Here is a 17,461-nt window from a genome sequence, read left to right as displayed (position 1 = left end):
CCATGCGCTTGGTACGCGCGTTCGTCGTGTCGCGGGTTACCTACTCCGCCCCGTATCTCCAGCTGACGAAGGCGAATAGGGACACTCTAAACACGATGCTTCGTAAGGCAACGAAGCAAGCACTGGGCATGCCCATATACTCGTCCACGCAAAGACTGCTAGACATGGGCGCCCACAACACGGTGGAGGAGCTCATCGAAGCCCAACTCTCTAATCAGAGAATCCGGCTCAGTCACACGGAACACGGACGAGCCGTCCTACGCAAGATAGGATGGCAGATCGAGCCAGTACCCCTCAAGGCGGCCCTTCCGGAAGACTGGAAGACGACCATTCACACCAAACCTCTTCCTCGGAACATGACGCCAGGCAAGGACGACGAGAGGCGCACCGCGCGGGCTAAAGCCATGGCCCGGAAGCTGGAAGAGAACCCCAGGGTCCTCTACGCGGACGCCTCGCTCTGAAAACACAGTGACCGAGCAGCGGTGGTGGTTACCTCAAAAGACAGGCTGATCGTCAGCGCGTCCCTGAAGACAACAGACCCCGCAGTTGCCGAAGAAGCGGCCGTGGCCCTCGCACTCACACAACCGAGCGTGGACACCGTGGTCACCGACTCAAAGACAGCCTACGGAAGCTTCCGCAGGGGGGTAATCTCCTCCGCGGCCCGAGCCATTCTATCCAAGTGCAAGCCTCCAGGAAGAGCCATAGAGCTCGTGTGGGTCCCGGCTCACTCGCAGGTAGCAGGCAACACCATCGCCGACTACCATGCCCGAGAAATGTCAATCCGGGCAGAGCACGAGCCGGAAGAGCTACCGCACCCGGTTACCAGCTTTCGGGACATTACCCGGATGTACCGAGAGGAAAGGTGCAAACTGCCAGAACCGCACCCCAAACTCACCAGGCAACAACAGACCATCCTGCGTCGAGCGCAGGCGGGATCGCTTGCGCATCCCGTACTGATGAACCGCATGTATCCCGCGGAACATGATACGCTCTGTCCTTTTTGCAAAAGGGAAAAGGGCACCCTGCCGCACATCTTGGCCGAGTGCACAGAACTCAAGACACCCCTCCTCCCCTTCCCGCCAACACCCCCAATCCCCAACCCCTTGAGCGATGGGAGACCTTGTTAACCAGCCCCGCCCTACCGATTCAGCTCGCGCTGACGGACAGGGGCCAGGAGCTGCTGGGAACATATGGGTCCCGTAACTAGGGAACCACCCCGTCTGGTGCCTGTGGGCACCACCAATATATTTTGGGCCTAATAAATGTTTATTCATCATCATCCAGAATGCGGACAAGCTTTCTGGCCAGGTGTCTAGGAAAACCGTCGATTCATTGTCAGTAGAGCAAGTAGCTGGCCGTCTTCGATATAACGCTGATACACAAGCGCGCTCGTTTCCAAGCACCGAGGTGAAGGGACAGTTTCAGGGTGTGTTTCTTTTTATTGCGCTTTCTTTAGTTGTGCGTCATAGCATACGTCATAGCGGGAATTTCGAATTCTTTAAGGTCGATACGCCACGTGGTGGCGAAAAAGGAAACTGTACGAAATGTCCCTAATTCCTGGTAATGTTCAGGTCCTCGTCATCTATGTGCATAACCGCTCCTAAGTATGTCATACCAGAGTGTTTTACCTGCTGCACTAGTGCATATCGTCGAGGCGCGGCGTTTTGTAATGTACCGCGCAGAGTAGGAAACAGAAAAGGACATGTTTAACTGCAGATTTCCCACGCGAATGATTAAGGTCGTTGGCAACGTGGTGGCGTTCAGGCAACCTGAACCCTGATGATCTCCAAAAAACCGGATATGTGCCATTTTTTTAAAAGGCCCCTTAACACGTTGGGCCATTTTCAACAAGCAAGCACAGCAAATGCATGGCCAGCTGACGATCGTGCCTGCGAAGTATTACCGCGCTGCGCGCCCGTGGGAACGCTGAAATTTCAAACCAAGCGCCGCGCTCTTTCCCGCTTTAGGAAGCGCGCTCTCTGCCACAGAGTCACATGCACATGCCTGTTTTGTCACTCACCATGACTAATCATCTAGTGCGGATGGCGCAACTCCGCAAGAATGGAAGGGGGGGGGGGGGGTTCAACGCCGCGGTATGTTTCTCGGCTCCGGGTGTTCTTGAGTGTTCTCACGTAATTCGTGCTTTGTTTATGATGTCGAGTGATGTCGAAAGCAACCCGGGTCCGGACGCCGATGCTTTCCTAGCTGAATTGAAGAACTTGTCTGTGGGACGGTCGCAATTTATCTGTCAAATTCAAGACCTGAAAACTCACTTACTGTCGACGGACAAAGCTATTGCTGATCTGGGCAAACGCATGACTGATCTAGAGGGGCATTATCAAAATCTTGTCTCCCTACGCTCTGACTTAGAAACCGTGAAAACGTGTACCGCTCAAGTGGCCACCGTTACACAGGCTTGAAACGCGCATTCATGACGCCGAGAACCAGTCACGACGCAATAATCTTATTTGTTATGGCCTCCCTGAATCAGCTGGATCAGAGACGTTTGCCCAGACCGAGCAACTTATCATCAAGCACTGCCGCGATCATTTGAATATTTGTATCGAGCCGAAAGAAATTGAGCGCGACAATCGTCTCGGTCATCGCACAGGTACTAACCACCACCGTCCTATCATAGCAAAATTCAGCTTCCATAAAACAAAAGAATTGGTTCTTTCTAACGGCCGCAAGTTCAAAGGAACCAGCTTCAGCGTTGGAGAGGATTTCTCTCGTACCGTACAAAACGCTCGCAGGCATCTCGTTACTTTTGCTAAACACAAATCATTACCTTTTTCTTTGCGATTCAAAACACTGCATATGGGTCATAAGCGCTACGTCTAGACGAGCAAACGCAGTCTGTCAAAGAAATAATATAGCAATTTCCCTGTACTAAAAATGTCTGTTGCACTGTTAAGCTCAAATCTAATATAGCATTGTCTGTAATCTTTACAAACGCACGCAGTTTCCTTCCAAAACGTGACGCTTTTTCCAACCTTGTTTTATCGTCCAACCGTAATATGATGGTGATAACCGAAACGTGGCTAACAGAAGATATAACACATACAGAAGTAATAGCCGACCTACCGGAATATCACGTCTATCGAAAGGATCGCAAAGGCATGCGGGGGGGGGGAGGTGTACTGATTGCTGTGGACCAGCAATTATCGTGCTCCGCAGCCAATAACATCACTTTTGATCTTGTAGTATTATGGGTAATTATTCACGCTTCCCCCCATACTATCATTCTAGGTGTTTGCTACAGGCCTCCAAATAATATTCCAGATTTCACATTTAAACTTAATAACAGTTTGAGTGACCTTAGCAATCAACACCCACAAGCAGAAGTCCTCCTTTTTGGTGATATTAATTTTCCTCAGACTGGAGCAATAACTACGGGCAGTGAGCCTGCCAGAGATTTTGTGGATCTCTGTCTTAATTTCAATTTAACTCAACTTGGATCAGAACCTACACGCGTTGCACTGAGCACTTCTAGCATCTTAGATCTCATCCTAACCAGCAATCGCGAAAGCGTATCGTCAATTGCATATCTACCTGAAATCAGCGACCACAAAGTGATTCATGCCACATTTTCGTTTCAACCCATAAGACGCGATTTAGTCAGCAAAACAATCCGCCTGTACAATAGAGGTCCCCGCAGGGGCGTCTGCGTAAGCAGGCGTTTGGTGTGTTGCGACACCACGGACCCGAGCACATGAGGGTTGGACCCTCCCACGTTTAATCGTGCGTGGCTTAGCCGTGTCCAGGGAAAAGGGGATCCTGGGGGTTGAGCCGATGCCGGGAGTTTGGACCTTTATGGCCCCCCGGCGGAGGCAACACACTTCTGTGGCCTCCGCTTCACGTAGACGGCACCCCCGGACTGACCCTTCCGGGGGAAATCGGTAGTTGCCTTTTCCTGTCCCCCTCTCCAATCTGCGTCTTTCTCTCTACCTTTCAATCTTTCCTGTCTTCTCCTCTCTTCTATTTACTTCCGACTTTCCAGGCAGCGAGGGTTAACCTTGTGTGGGTGGCCAACCTTGGGTACTCCAGATTGGGTTATAGTAGCACCGTACAACTGGCGAGGGCTTGTCTTGCTCGCAAGATTTGCTCCGTCCCCATGTTGGGCTCGGTGGTGGGCGGTTGGCGCTGCTGCCGAACTCACGATCCCTATATTATGGCTTCCCGTAAACCACTTTCCCTTGATCGCCCTCTGAAAAGAGGGCGCACCGATGCAACCTTTCAATTCTTTTTGAAAAACAACGAAGAACACTTCCCTAAGTACCATGTAATCCACAGTGAAGGCAACACGAGCGTGCGTAAATTCTCCCCTTTCATGGTGGCGAAATCCTTCGCAAACACGATAGGACCGGGCTACAAAGCCACAGAGATGACCAATGGAGACCTGCTCCTTGAATTAAAGGACAAAACCCAATTTGAGAAATTGAATGACTTGAAATGCATTGGCGATGTAGCAGTCACTGTGTCGGCACATCGAACCATGAACACGAGCCGTGGAGTAATTTCAGAAGATGACTTCTTGGACCTTAGTGACGAAGAGCTGCTTGAAGGTTTTCAGGAACAAAATGTCATTAAAGTACAAAGAATCCTAATCCGCAGGAATAATGAACAACTTCGAACAAAGCACATTGTACTAACCTTTGGAACTAGTGTGCTCCCTAGTACACTAGAAGCAGGCTACATCAAAGTCCGTGTCAGGCCGTACATTCCAAATCCTCGACGGTGCTTTAAGTGCCAGAGGTATGGGCACGGATCTCAGACATGCCGAGGAAAGCAGACTTGCGCGAAATGCAGCTCGAATGATCATCCATCAGACACTTGCGACTCATCTCCACATTGTGTGAACTGTGATGGAAGCCATCCAGCCTACTCTAGGACGTGCCCTAAATGGAAGAAAGAAAAAAGAAATCATTGCATTGAAGGTCAAAGAAAATCTAACATTCCACGGAACAAGGAAACGCCTTTCATACTTAGATCACCCCAGCTTTTCCGAGGTGGCGCGACGGGGGGCAGCGTTACAAATGCCTCGGGAGTCTACCGCGGTCACTGTCAGTGGTCCGGTAATAACTCCGCCCGCTCTCCTGATGGCAGTAGCAAGTGCTGCTCCATCATCATCGAAGGTGGGCCTGCAGACCTCGGTTCCGCAGGTCCCAAAGCTAAACGGAACTCCACTGCCTGAGACGCGAGTTTCAGCGCCTAGTTCTCGATCCTCCAGCGCCTCAGAGAAGGTTATGGAGGTCGATCCAAGAACCCCGGCGAAAAGAACAGCGCTCTCTGGAGCGCACAAAGAAGCATAAACTTCCTGTAACTGCGCCGGGAAAGGAACCGGTAACCTAAACGGTTACCGTCCTTATATACATATTTAGCTACCCTTACCAAGTGCTCTTGAACATAGACAACACAACTCCTTCCTAATATGGCTACTCAAGTAATTCAGTGGAATGCCAGGGGCCTATTTCACAATCTAGATGATGTCAAAGATCTACTGAAGGAATATCAGCCACGACTGTTCTGTGTTCAAGAAACACATTTAAAGTCCACACACAAGAACTTTTTAAGACAATACATAGTTTTCCGTAAAGATCGAAATAATGGTGAATCTTCTTCAGGCGGTGTGGCAATCATACCCCAAAAGTCAGTAGCATGCCAGCATGTTTCGCTCCAGACTTCATTCGAGGCAGTGGCTGTTCGGGCTATATTGTTCAATCATCTTATAACTGTTTGCTCCATATATATATCACCTGATGAACGGTTTGATACAGCAGAATTTGAAAAGCTGATTGACCAGCTTCCTGAACCCTATATAGTATTCGGAGATTTTAATGCTCACAGCGCATTCTAGGGTGACTCAAGATGTGACGTCAGAGGACGGGCACTAGAAAAGTTCCTTCTTTCATCTGGAGCCTGTCTGTTTAACAAGGCAGAGCCAACTTTTTACAGTTATACACACAACACGTACTCATGTATAGATTTAGCCATAGGGTCAGCATCACTTCTTCCATACCTGGAATGGAAAGTTATTAGTAATCCATATGGGAGCGATCACATATGGATTACAAACAACAAAGTGGCACGATGGACCAGCTTACCCTAAAAAATGGAGACTTCATAGTGCAGATTGGTCAAAATTTAAAAACCTATGTACACTGTGCCTGGAAGATGTGGACCACCTAGGTGTAGACGAACTGACAAGCTACATCACTGAACATATCCTCTGTTCTGCCCAAAACTGCATTCCTGAGTCGCGCACAGATAAAGTGAACCCAAAACCGTGGTGGAACAAAGAGTGTGAAATTGCAAAGAAACACCAGAACAAAGCATGGAGCAGATTTTCACGTTACCCAACAACAGAAAATCTAATAAATTTTAAGCGGTGCAAAGCAAATGGCCGCCGTATCCGCCGAATATCCAAAAGAGAAAGCTGGACTCGTTACGTGTCCTGAATAAACTCGTACACGGATGCGAGCAAAGTATATAATAGGGTACGTAAACTAAAAGGACAACGCCAAAATTCTTTTCCTCTCATCACTGTCTCTGGTGATACAATAGAAGATCAAGCAAACACTCTCGGTGAGCACTTTGAGAGGGTATCAAGCTCGGAAAATTATTCCAAAAGTTCTTGCACCATAAAAGAATAGCTGAAAATATTCCTCTGCGTCCAAGCAAGTCGTCATCAGAAGGTTACAACAAACCACTAACATACCATGAACTCAAGCTTGCCCTAGGCTCTTGTGGCAGCTCAGCTCCAGGTTCTGACAGAATAACATATGAAATAATAAACAATCTGCCTGATGAGACCCTAAACTGTATCTTAGGTCTTTACAATAAAATCTTCGCAACTGGTCATATACCTTCATCTTGGAAAGAGGCAATAGTCTTACCAATACTCAAAGACGGCAAAGACCCTTCCTTAGTTAACAGTTACGGACCAATTGCACTCACTAGCTGTTTACTTAAAGTATTTGAAAAAATGATTAACCGCCGCCTTGTCTACTTTTTGGAATATAATGGTATATTGGACCCTCACCAATCTGGCTTTCGAAGAGCGAGGTCTACAACTGATAATCTTGTTCTCCTTGAGGCATATATACGTGATGCATTTGTACACAACCAATACTGTCTATCTGTATTCTTTGATCTTGAGAAGGCATATGACACTGCCTGGCGATACGGTATTCTGCAAGACCTGTCGTCCTATGGAATTTGTGGTAGTATGCTAAACATTCTGCAAAATTACCTATCTGAAAGGAAGTTCCGCGTAAGAATTGGTACCGTACTATCGCGCACTTTTGTTCAGGAAAACGGAGTACCACAGGGGGGAGCGCTAAGCTGCACACTTTTTATAATTAAAATGAACTCTCTCCGCTCTGTTATACCACCTACGATATCTTACTCTGTCTATGTGGACGACATCCAAATCAGTTTCAGATCTTACAACCTGTCCATATGTGGACGGCAGATACAGTTAAGTGTTAATCGGCTCGCCAAATGGGCAGATGAAAATGGTTTCCGATTCAATGCAGAAAAGACTACTTGTGTGCTTTTCTCCAGACGAGGAGGGGTATGTCCTGACCCATGCATTTCGATGAATGGGAAAAGCCTGATCGTTGCGAAGTAGTAGTAGTAGTATAAACTTTATTTTGTCCGAGATGGAGTTTAGGGAGGAGGGGAGTGGGAGGGCCTGTCCTCTTCTTCCTCAGGCGGCGGCCAGGCCTTGTGCTTTGGCGGCGTCTTCGGCCATCTGGACGACCCGTAGTTGGAGATCCAGGTCTGAGCTGAGCAGTGCAGTCTCCCACTGCTCTAGGTTAGTGATGGGAAGGGGAGGCAATAAGCTAGTGGGTTTTTTGTACCTTATCAGGGGACATGCCCACATGATGTGATGAAGATCGGCTCTACCTGCGCATAGTTTGCAATATGCTGTATATAGCCCAGGATAGAGGTGACTGTACGTCACTGGGTTTGGGAAAGTGTGCGTCTGTAAAAGGCGCCAGGTAACTGATTGCTTTTTATCCAAAATTTTGTGAGCGGCAGGGTAATGCCTCCTGCCCTGGCGGTAGAATTGTAGAATTTCCTTGTAGGATACCATCCGGTCCCTGCCTGAACGGCGGAGGGATTCGAACTGCTCCTCGCAAGAGGTTGTCGTGCGGCCGCGGATTGCCAGTTCTCGCGCCGGACTGTGAGCAGCTTCGTTTCCCGGAAGACCGGAGTGCGCCGGTGCCCAAACGAGTTGCGTCCATCTGCGCCGGGTCTCGGGTACCCTAGCCAGAATTTTGAGGGCTTCAGGCGAAATGCGCCCTTTCGCGAAATTTCTTAGAGCTGTCTTTGAGTCGCTGACTATGAATTTGGCTGCGGAGGAAGCGCACGCCAAGGCGATTGCGACTTCCTCTCCGACCTCCAGCGAGGTTGTAATAACTGAGCTTGCAGCGATTATTTGATTTTGCTGATCTAGTACAGCCGCTGTCATAACGTCTCGGTCACGATACTCGGCAGCGTCTACATAGGCCACGTCCTGAGAGTTTGCAAAGCGTTTTTGTAAGGATTTGGCTCTTTCCTGCCTGCGCTCTTGGTTATGCAGAGGGTGAGTGTTCTTAGGTAATGGTGGGACGTGTATGTGTTTTATTAACTCTGTGGGAATGTCCCGCTTTGGTCCAAATTGGGGGTTGTATGTAATCCCGAGTGATTGGAGAATGTGTTGCCCCGTCGGAGTACGCGAGAGTCTCTCCAGTTGGGCAATTCTTTGGGCTTCCATGAGCTCGTCAAGAGTATTGTGTACTCCTAGAGCCTCAAACTTTTCGTTTGCGGTCGTAATTGGTAGGTGTAGAGCCTGCTTGTATGCTCTCCTGATCATGAGGTTAATTTTGGAGCGTTCATCATTCTTTAGTTGCAGGAATGGGCTAGCGTACACTATTCTGCTTATGACAAAAGCCTGTACCAATCTGAGTAAATTAGTTTCTTTCATGCCGTGGTGTCTGTTGGCGATGCGTGAAATGAGTCTTGTTGTTTGATGTACGTGCGAGTCTAGTGCCTTTATCACTTCGTTGTTGTGCCCATTGGCCTGTATTCTGAGTCCAAGGATTCTGATGCTCGGTACTATTGGGATGTCCTGGTCGTTAGCTTTGAGCATGATTTGAGGGGGTGTGGTGACAGTTTTCCTGCCTCTACAAGTGGGTCTATAGAGAAGTAACTCTGACTTTTGCGGGGAGCAGGATAGTCCTTTAGGTGTTACGTATTCTGTGACAACTTCGATCGCGCTTTGCAAAGTTTCTTGGATTTCTCCGTCACTCCCTCCGGTTACCCAGAGTGTCACGTCGTCTGCATATAAGCTATGCTGTAGTTTAGGGATTTTAGCTAGCTTGCTTGGTAATTCTAGCATGGCCATGTTGAAGAGTTAGGGAGACAGGACCGAGCCCTGGGGTGTCCCTCGATTCCCGAGCGAAATGCTCTCCGAGGTTACCCCACCGACGGTGATTGTGGCTGTCCTCTCGGTAAGAAAGTCTTTCATATAATTGTATGCTCTTGAGCCAACTCCTAGTTTGTTTATCTGGGTTAGGATGGCTTCGTGATGAACATTGTCGAAGGCTTTGGTTAGATCAAGGCCAAGAATGGCCCGGGTATGAAGTTCTGAGCTGTGATCACCATCTATTATTTGGTGCTTAATCTGAAGCATAATGTCCTGCGTGGAAAGCTTGCGTCTGAATCCAATCATCGTGTGAGGGTACAGGTCGTGCGCTTCCATGTGTTTGTTTAGGCGAGTAAGGATGATGTGTTCCAGAAGTTTCCCTAGGCAGGAGGTGAGCGAGATGGGTCTTAGGTTCTGTAGCTGCAACCTCTTGCCCGGCTTTGGTATCATGACAATTTTAGCTTCCTTCCACTGTTGAGGGATGTGGCCAGTCTCCCAACACTTATTCAGATACTTAGTTAGTGCTTCTATGGAGTCATCTTCCAGGTTCCGTATAGTTTTGTTTGTTACGCCGTCCGGACCCGGAGCGGAGTGCGTTCGTAGACCGTGTATGGCCTCACGGACTTCAGCTTCCGTGATTGGTTCGTCGATTAGTGGGTTTGGATCTCCCGTGTATGCGGGTAAGGGCATTTTGGAATGGTTTCCGATGTATAGATTCTTGAATTCGTTAATTAAGTCTGTGTCTGATCCCGGGTAATTATGGATTATTTTGCTGAGATTATGCCCCTGCATAGTTTTACTGCTCTCGGGATCGAGTAGACATCTAAGTATGCGTCATGCATACCCATGCCTTAATGTCTATAATCTCAGGAACGGCAGGTTCGTTTTTGTTTGTTTGTAGTTGCCTAAAATTGTCCCAGCCCGTGATGAGGATTCGTTTGCCGAGAGGTTTGGCGGGTCCCGTTCGGATTTTGGTGGCCACTATGAAGTGGTCACTTCCCAAGTTTTCTTGCGTGTTGAAGCATGTGGCGCCTGACACGTTTTTGGTGAAGGTTAGGTCTGGTGTAGTGTCCACGCAGACGCTATTTCCTGTGCGCGTGGGTTGTGTCGGATCTGTGAGCAGCGTGAGTTGCTCCTGCTGCGCGTCTAGCCACAATTGACTGCCTTTGCGGTGATCGGTGCGATAGCCCCATGCAGATGAGTGTGCATTGAAGTCGCCTAGTATCACAAGTGGTTGTTTGTTTGCAATGTGTGCTGCTTTCCGGAATAGATTGAGGAATCTGTGTTGCTGTTTAGGCTTGCTGTATACGTTGAGCACAAACAGGCTGCCAGTTCCTCGCTTTGCCGTAGGAATAATTTCCACTAGGACGTGTTCTACCGACACAATGCCGGTCTCGTGTATGAGTGCCGGTATGTTTCGTTTGATTAGCGTAGCGATTGGCGCTTTGCCTGTGCCCGATACATCGGAGCAGAAGGACGCATAGCCTGATAATTTGGCCCCCGTCTCTTGGAGGGCAATTATGTCTGGAGCTTCGGAATCCTTAGTTTGTAGGAACTGCTGGAGATTCCCTCGCTTGCGGCGGAATCCCCGGCAGTTCCATTGCCATATGACGTACATAGCGCTTTTACCGCTATTACAGGCCATCCTTGGTCGGGCAGTTGTAAGGCTTAGTTACTTTAATGGGCCCTACGCTAGGCCTTTGTTGGGCGTTTTCGAGGACCGCGATTCTGGCATTATAATTTTCGGCAAGGTTTGTTTTCATGGTGTGGAATGTTTTATGCATTATCTCGAATTTGATATCAATGGCCCTGGTGATTTCCTCTATGATCGTCTCTTCCCTGATGTTACGCTTAGAGGTGCCAGAGTGGGCGGTTGTCCCTTGGGAAGGAGGGGATTGTTCTACCGCTCTGCGCTTCGCGGGTAGGCTCTCGGTATCGGAATCTGGCTGCGCGTATTGTGTGGTAGCTTCTGCAACTGCCGAAGGTGCATCTATCTCTATATGGACAGTTTCTGGTTCCGCGGGTACAACTTCTTTCGGCGGTGTCGCCTTCAGTTGGGCTACCTCGGCCTTGAGGGCCTTATTCTCTGTTAGTAGAATTTCGAGCATTTGTTTGATTTTAGTTAGCTTGCTGTCGTGAGATGAGGGGAGCGTGGAGTTTTCTATCTTAGTGGGTTCGGACTGGGAGACTACATTTGCCCAGCTCACCTTGTTGTTAATGGTTGAGGTCTTGCTTTCTTGTTTAGCTTGGGGTCTATGTCCCGATGGGGATCTTGATCTGGATGCCTTGCGATCGGCGGCAGTGTACCTCGATTTTGATAGGGATGGGCGTTGGGCTGCCGTTGTCTGCTTGCCTGCTTGACGTGGCAACGATGGGTCTCTGCCGCCGCCGCCGCTGTGGTTGTGCAAGGTTGTTGTTGTTGTTGTAGCTGTTTTTCCCACTGGCGCTGTTTGATGAGGAAAGGCGTCTGAAAGTGTCTCTGGCAGCTCTTGTCTCCCGTGGGGTGATCTTTACCGCAGAGCGCGCACTTAGGGTTGCAGCTGTGATTGTCCGCGGGGTTTTGGGCACCACAGTCTTTGCACTGTTTCTTGTCGGGGGTAGGGCACACGTCCGCGCGATGACAGATCCGGCCGCAGGCTCCGCACACTTCGACTTTTTTCTTGTGGAGGTAGCAGCGGTACTCGGCGCCTCTGTATAGTAGACGTAGAAGGGTACATTTGGGCCTTCAAAGATGATGATGGCTGAGTTGGTGTTGCCCATGCGACGGGCCTGCAGGATGGTGGAGTTCTTCTTGTAGATGAGACTTTTGGTGATGTCCTCCGCAGTGTCGTAGTCCGGAATGTTGTGGATTACGCCTTTGTAGGTGTCTGCCGGTGGGGCGGCGTAGGCTGTGGCTTCGTAGTGCGTGTCTCCAATTTGGAGTTCCCTGATGCGGTTGTATTTCTCAGCATTTGCCATTCGCGGAGTGCTGATTACTATGACATTTTTTTCCACGCAGGAGCGATATATGTCATCTTCCGCCTCTGCAATCGGTACTGATGCGGCTCGCAATACTTCATCTCGAATTTGCGCATCACTTAGTTTTGAGACATTTAGCCCGTCGCGGGGCCGTACGATGATCTTTATATCTTCCCTTGGAAGTTGTGGCTGTCGCGGCGGCTTCGGTTTCTTGGTGGCACGCGCTGCGCTCTGGCACGCACCAGAACGCGCTTCGCCAGTGCCAGTTGTTTTGCTTGTTTCATCAGCCATTATGCTGAACTGCTCTATAGCTCTACGGCTCCTATTGCGGTGGCTGGTAAGCCAGCCCGCTTCTTTAGATACTTCTTCAGGTGCAATAGTTTCTCCCTCTACTTCAACGACGTCCATGCCTTGAAAAGAGCTTACCCGGTGGGTCGGTGGGGTGGTTGACCCGCCCTCGGTGCGGCCTTGGGGCTCCGCGTCGTCCGGCATCGTGCAGCTGCGGCGCGGCGAGGCGACGATGCCGTAGTCTTCATTAGGGCTGGCTGTCGTTCGGTGTGCCCGAACGGGTTTTGGGCCGTAATGGCCCTCCCGGTGGGCCGATGGTGATGAAACTGGTGTCCAGCGAGAGCCTGTAGCTTCAGGGACCTGACACCGTAGGAATTTTGGTCGGAACGTAGTTTGCACGCCACAAAAATGCGAAAGAACAAAAGTTTTTGGTTGTAATCTTTGATGCTAAGCTCAGCTTTATTCAACATATAAAACAGTTGAAGCTGAAATGCCTTAAAACTATGAACATTTTAAAGATTCTATCTCACCAATCCTGGGGAACAGATAGGTATTGTCTTCTATCTCTTTTTAAAAGCCTTGTGTTGTCGCGCATAGACTATGGATGTATTGTTTACCAGTCAGCTTCAAAGACAACACTTAAGCTACTTGACCCTGTCTATCACTTGGGTATCCGCCTAGCACTTGGTGCCTTTCGTACCACCCCGGTCCAAAGTCTCTCTGCAGAGTCGGATCAGTGGCCACTGGATTATCAGCGTACGTATCTTGGAGTCACCTATGCAATAAGAATCATGTCGCTAAAACAACATCCATGCAAAGCACTCATAAATGATCAGTCAACAAATCAGTTGTATTTAAACCGGCCTTCACACGCTCCGCCGTTCCCGCTAGCAGTGAGGTCTGTTGCGAGAAAACTTGCAATAGTTTTCACAGATCTGCAAGAAACTGACTACGCTGAACTTAACCCTACTTGGGAGCAATGCCCAGTCACCTGTGACTTGTCCTTTAAAGAGCTTAGCAAAAAGAGTTGTCCAAGTGCCCTCATTCAGCAACATTTCTTGGCCCTTGAAGACAAGTATATATCTATGGCATTTTTTACTGATGCTTCAAAGTCTGCAACTTCGGTATCATGTGCAGCCCATGGCCCAAACTTCTCCAACTCTAAAACCTTGCATACCCATAGCAGCATCTTTACAGCGGAAGCATACGGTATTCTGATCACTGTTGAATACACAGTACAGCACAAGACACAAAAGTCTATAATATACACAGATTCTTTAAGCGTTGTCACAGCCCTGTCCTGTGGCAAAGCAAGCCGAAACCCCGTATTAAACAAACTCTTCAAACACATACAAGTAGCGTATAAACTAAACCTTGGTCTTGTTGTATGCTGGGTTCCAGGCAACTCTGGGATCGCAGGCAATGAAATGGCGGACAAAAATGCTGGAGAAGCGGCTCATAGGGGCACAATTGATGTAGGCTGGGTACCTGGTATAGACCTGAAACCTGCGGTACGAAAGGCGCTCCGTAGACGTTGGCAAGCTGAGTGGGACAAAGAAGATAAAAATAAGCTGCACCTGCTCAAACCACAACTAACCAAATCTTTCCCACTGAAGCTTGATAGACACACCGAAGTCACCTTGGCACGACTTAGAATAGGACACACTTATGGGACACATAAATACCTTTTGACTGCAACTGACCCTCCGACGTGCACACGCTGCGGTGAGAACCTAACACTTCTACATTTCCTCATTCAATGCCCTGAACTTCACCGAGAGAGAGTGGCTCATTTTAAGGAACTTTATAAATACCAAATACCTCCCCATCCCTCGATGTTCTTATCAGAAGATGCACTTTTTAACTTTAAAAGAGTGCTTAATTACCTTGCACAAGCTAATTTTCTAGAAATCATCTCATTCCATCCTAATCGTCAGATTGTGCCTCACAGGTGAGGTACAATCTGATGCACTAAAGTATGTATGTCTGAGCCCTCCCACTTCTTGCGTAAGCAAGAATTGTATAGCAAGGGTCTCGGACTATCCACAATAATTAAACATGTGTGCCGGTACGCAACACAGCTAAGATCTTATATTTATTTTAGAGATTATTTTAGAGAGATTTTATTTTATTTATTGAGAGATTATTTTAGAGGCTCTTTACAGCCTTTATTTTAAATCATAGTTTTAAACTCACAATGAGATAAACCAAGACACAAGCCCTGGCGCTCTTTGGCCTTAGATGCCCTTGGGCCAATAAAATGCAATCATCATCATCATCATCATCACAATAAACGTAATTATGATGCCATTAATAGTGATCTGAGCGCATTTGTTCCTACGTTTGTGAGGTTATGTTCTACGCCCTCTACTAATGAAAACTGGTTAATATTTAAAAACAAGCTAGGTGATCTCGTTCACAAGTTCATACCGAGAATAAGGTTCCGAGGAAACCATAACAATCCATGGTTCACTAAAACGCTTAAGCGACTTGAAAACAAAAAGAAACAGCTCTTCCGCTCAGCCAAACTAAACGGACACCCCTCTGATTGGGGGAAATAGTTTGTGACCGAAGACGATTATCTGAGGGCTATACGGAATGCTAAATTCTCCCTTTTCGACGATGAACTGCCTAAAATGCTTACGAACAGTCCTCGTCAATTTTGGCAAATAGTATACCCTCAGGAGGCGCGCATGATCAGCGTGTTAAATGCACATGGCGGAGTAGTCAGCGATAGCGAGTGTGCTGACATTTTTAACGCAGCCTTTTTCTCTGTATTTATTAACGAGACTTCAACTACAGATCTTCCCACATCTACTAACATAACTGCGTGTATGCCACCAATTATATTCTCGGCAGACAGAATCACCTCGATCATTGATAAAATCAAGCTTTCATCGTCAGCAGGTGTAGATGATATTAATTCCAAACTCTTAAAAATATTGTTACGTAAAACGGCACAAGGCGGGACTATTTACACTGTATTTACAGTATGAGAGAGACACAGTAGCCAAGATGGTGGACAGCCACCAGCACCAAAGAGAACCGTCTTCTTCGTCGTCTGCCCCAGGATGAATGTCTCTCGCGTAGCATTACCCCCGGCGGTGCAAGCGCCGTCCCGGCGCACTTCACACATTGTCGTTAGGAGGAAGGCGGTAGGCTTTCAGTCTGCTAACGTGAACTATGTCACTGGGAGCGATCGCCGGCGGTAAAGTCGGAGAGACGGGAACAATCTCGTAGGTGACGTCCGTGACCTGGCGGACGATTCGGTAAGGACCCGTGTATCGAGATAGCAACTTTTCGGATAAGCCAACACGGCGGAATGGACACCACAGGAGAACTAAGGCACCGGGTGAGAAGCGAACGTCGCGATGCCGGCTGTCATAGAAGCGCTTCTGGGTCGCTTGCGAGGCCAACAGCCTAGAGCGGGCGATCTGACGAGCGTGATCGGCACGAGCGATGGCATCACGTGCATATTCGCTAGGCGGCGCGGCAGCAGCCGGTAGTAGGGTGTCCATCGGTAACGTTGGTTCACGGCCAAAGAGCATATAAAAGGGTGAATAACCGGCGGTATTGTGACGCGAGGAATTGTACGCGAAAGTCACGTAAGGTAACGCCAGGTCCCAGTCACGGTGGTCAGATGAAACATACATTGAGAGCATGTCCGTGAGGGTGCGATTTAGTCTCTCGGTGAGGCCATTTGTTTGGGGATGGTAGGCAGTGGTCAACTTGTGCTGCGTTGAGGAGGAGCGCAAGAGATCGTTGATTACTCGTGATAAAAATGCGCGGCCTCGATCTGTGAGCAATTGACTAGGGGCGCCATGGTGCAGAATAACATCGTGGAGCAAGAAATCGGCAACGTCAGTAGCAGTGCTGGTGGGGAGCGCTCGAGTGATTGCATACCTGGTCGCATGATCGATAGCAACGGCGACCCACTTGTTGCCGGATCGTGACTCAGGAAAAGGACCGAGAAGGTCCAAACCAACCCGGAAGAATGGTTCGGTCGGGATGGAGAGCGGCTGAAGCAGTCCAGCCGAGGGTGCGGCAGGACGTTTCCGACGTTGGCATTTGTCGCAGGAGGTCACGTAACGTCGAACAGACCGGGCGAGACCGCGCCAAAAGAAGCGGCGCCGGACACGGTCGTACGTGCGGGACACACCAAGGTGACCAGCAGTTGGTTCGTCGTGAAGCTCACGCAGTACCGTTGAACGCAGCTGTTTAGGCACAACGAGAAGCAGCTCAGGGCCATCTGATTGGACGTTACGACGGTAAAGTGTGCCATTCACGAGGGCGAACATGCGCAGTGAGGCGTCGTTAGGTGCGGATTCCAGCCGATCAATGAGCGATCGCAAAGCATCATCACGGCGTTGTTCGTCACCAATCTGGAGAAGCTGAGACATAGACATAACGCAGGGGTTAGGTTCGATGTCCGGTCCCTCTGGTTGGTCAACAGGGTAGCGGGACAAGCAGTCCGCGTCCAAATGGAGGCGGCCAGACTTGTAGGTAACTGAGTAAGAGTACTCCTGAAGGCGCAGCGCCCAACGACCAAGTCGTCCAGTAGGGTCCTTCAGTGAAGAAAGCCAACAGAGAGCGTGATGATCGGTGACAACACGGAAAGGGCGGCCATACAAGTAAGGACGGAATTTCGAAACCGCCCAGACAAGGGCAAGACATTCCCGTTCCGTAATAGAGTAATTGCGTTCAGATTTCGATAGGAGACGACTTGCGTACGCAATAACACGGTCAACGCCTTGTTGGTTTTGGACTAAAACTGCACCGATGCCGTGACCACTAGCATCT

The 17,461-nt window shown here is 49.0% G+C and overlaps 1 pseudogene; it reads right to left on the bottom strand.

The window, feature by feature from the left end:
• Window positions 1-11,049: 11,049 nt before the first annotated feature.
• LOC125939809 (uncharacterized) lies at window positions 11,050-12,877 on the bottom strand (annotated as a pseudogene).
• Between the last annotated feature and the right edge of the window lie 4,584 nt (window positions 12,878-17,461).

The sequence above is a fragment of the Dermacentor silvarum genome, chromosome 9, assembly GCF_013339745.2.
Source record: "Dermacentor silvarum isolate Dsil-2018 chromosome 9, BIME_Dsil_1.4, whole genome shotgun sequence".
NCBI classification, from domain to species: domain Eukaryota; kingdom Metazoa; phylum Arthropoda; class Arachnida; order Ixodida; family Ixodidae; genus Dermacentor; species Dermacentor silvarum.
Note: the sequence above shows the minus strand (reverse complement) of the source record. Positions and strands in the feature narration are given on the sequence as shown.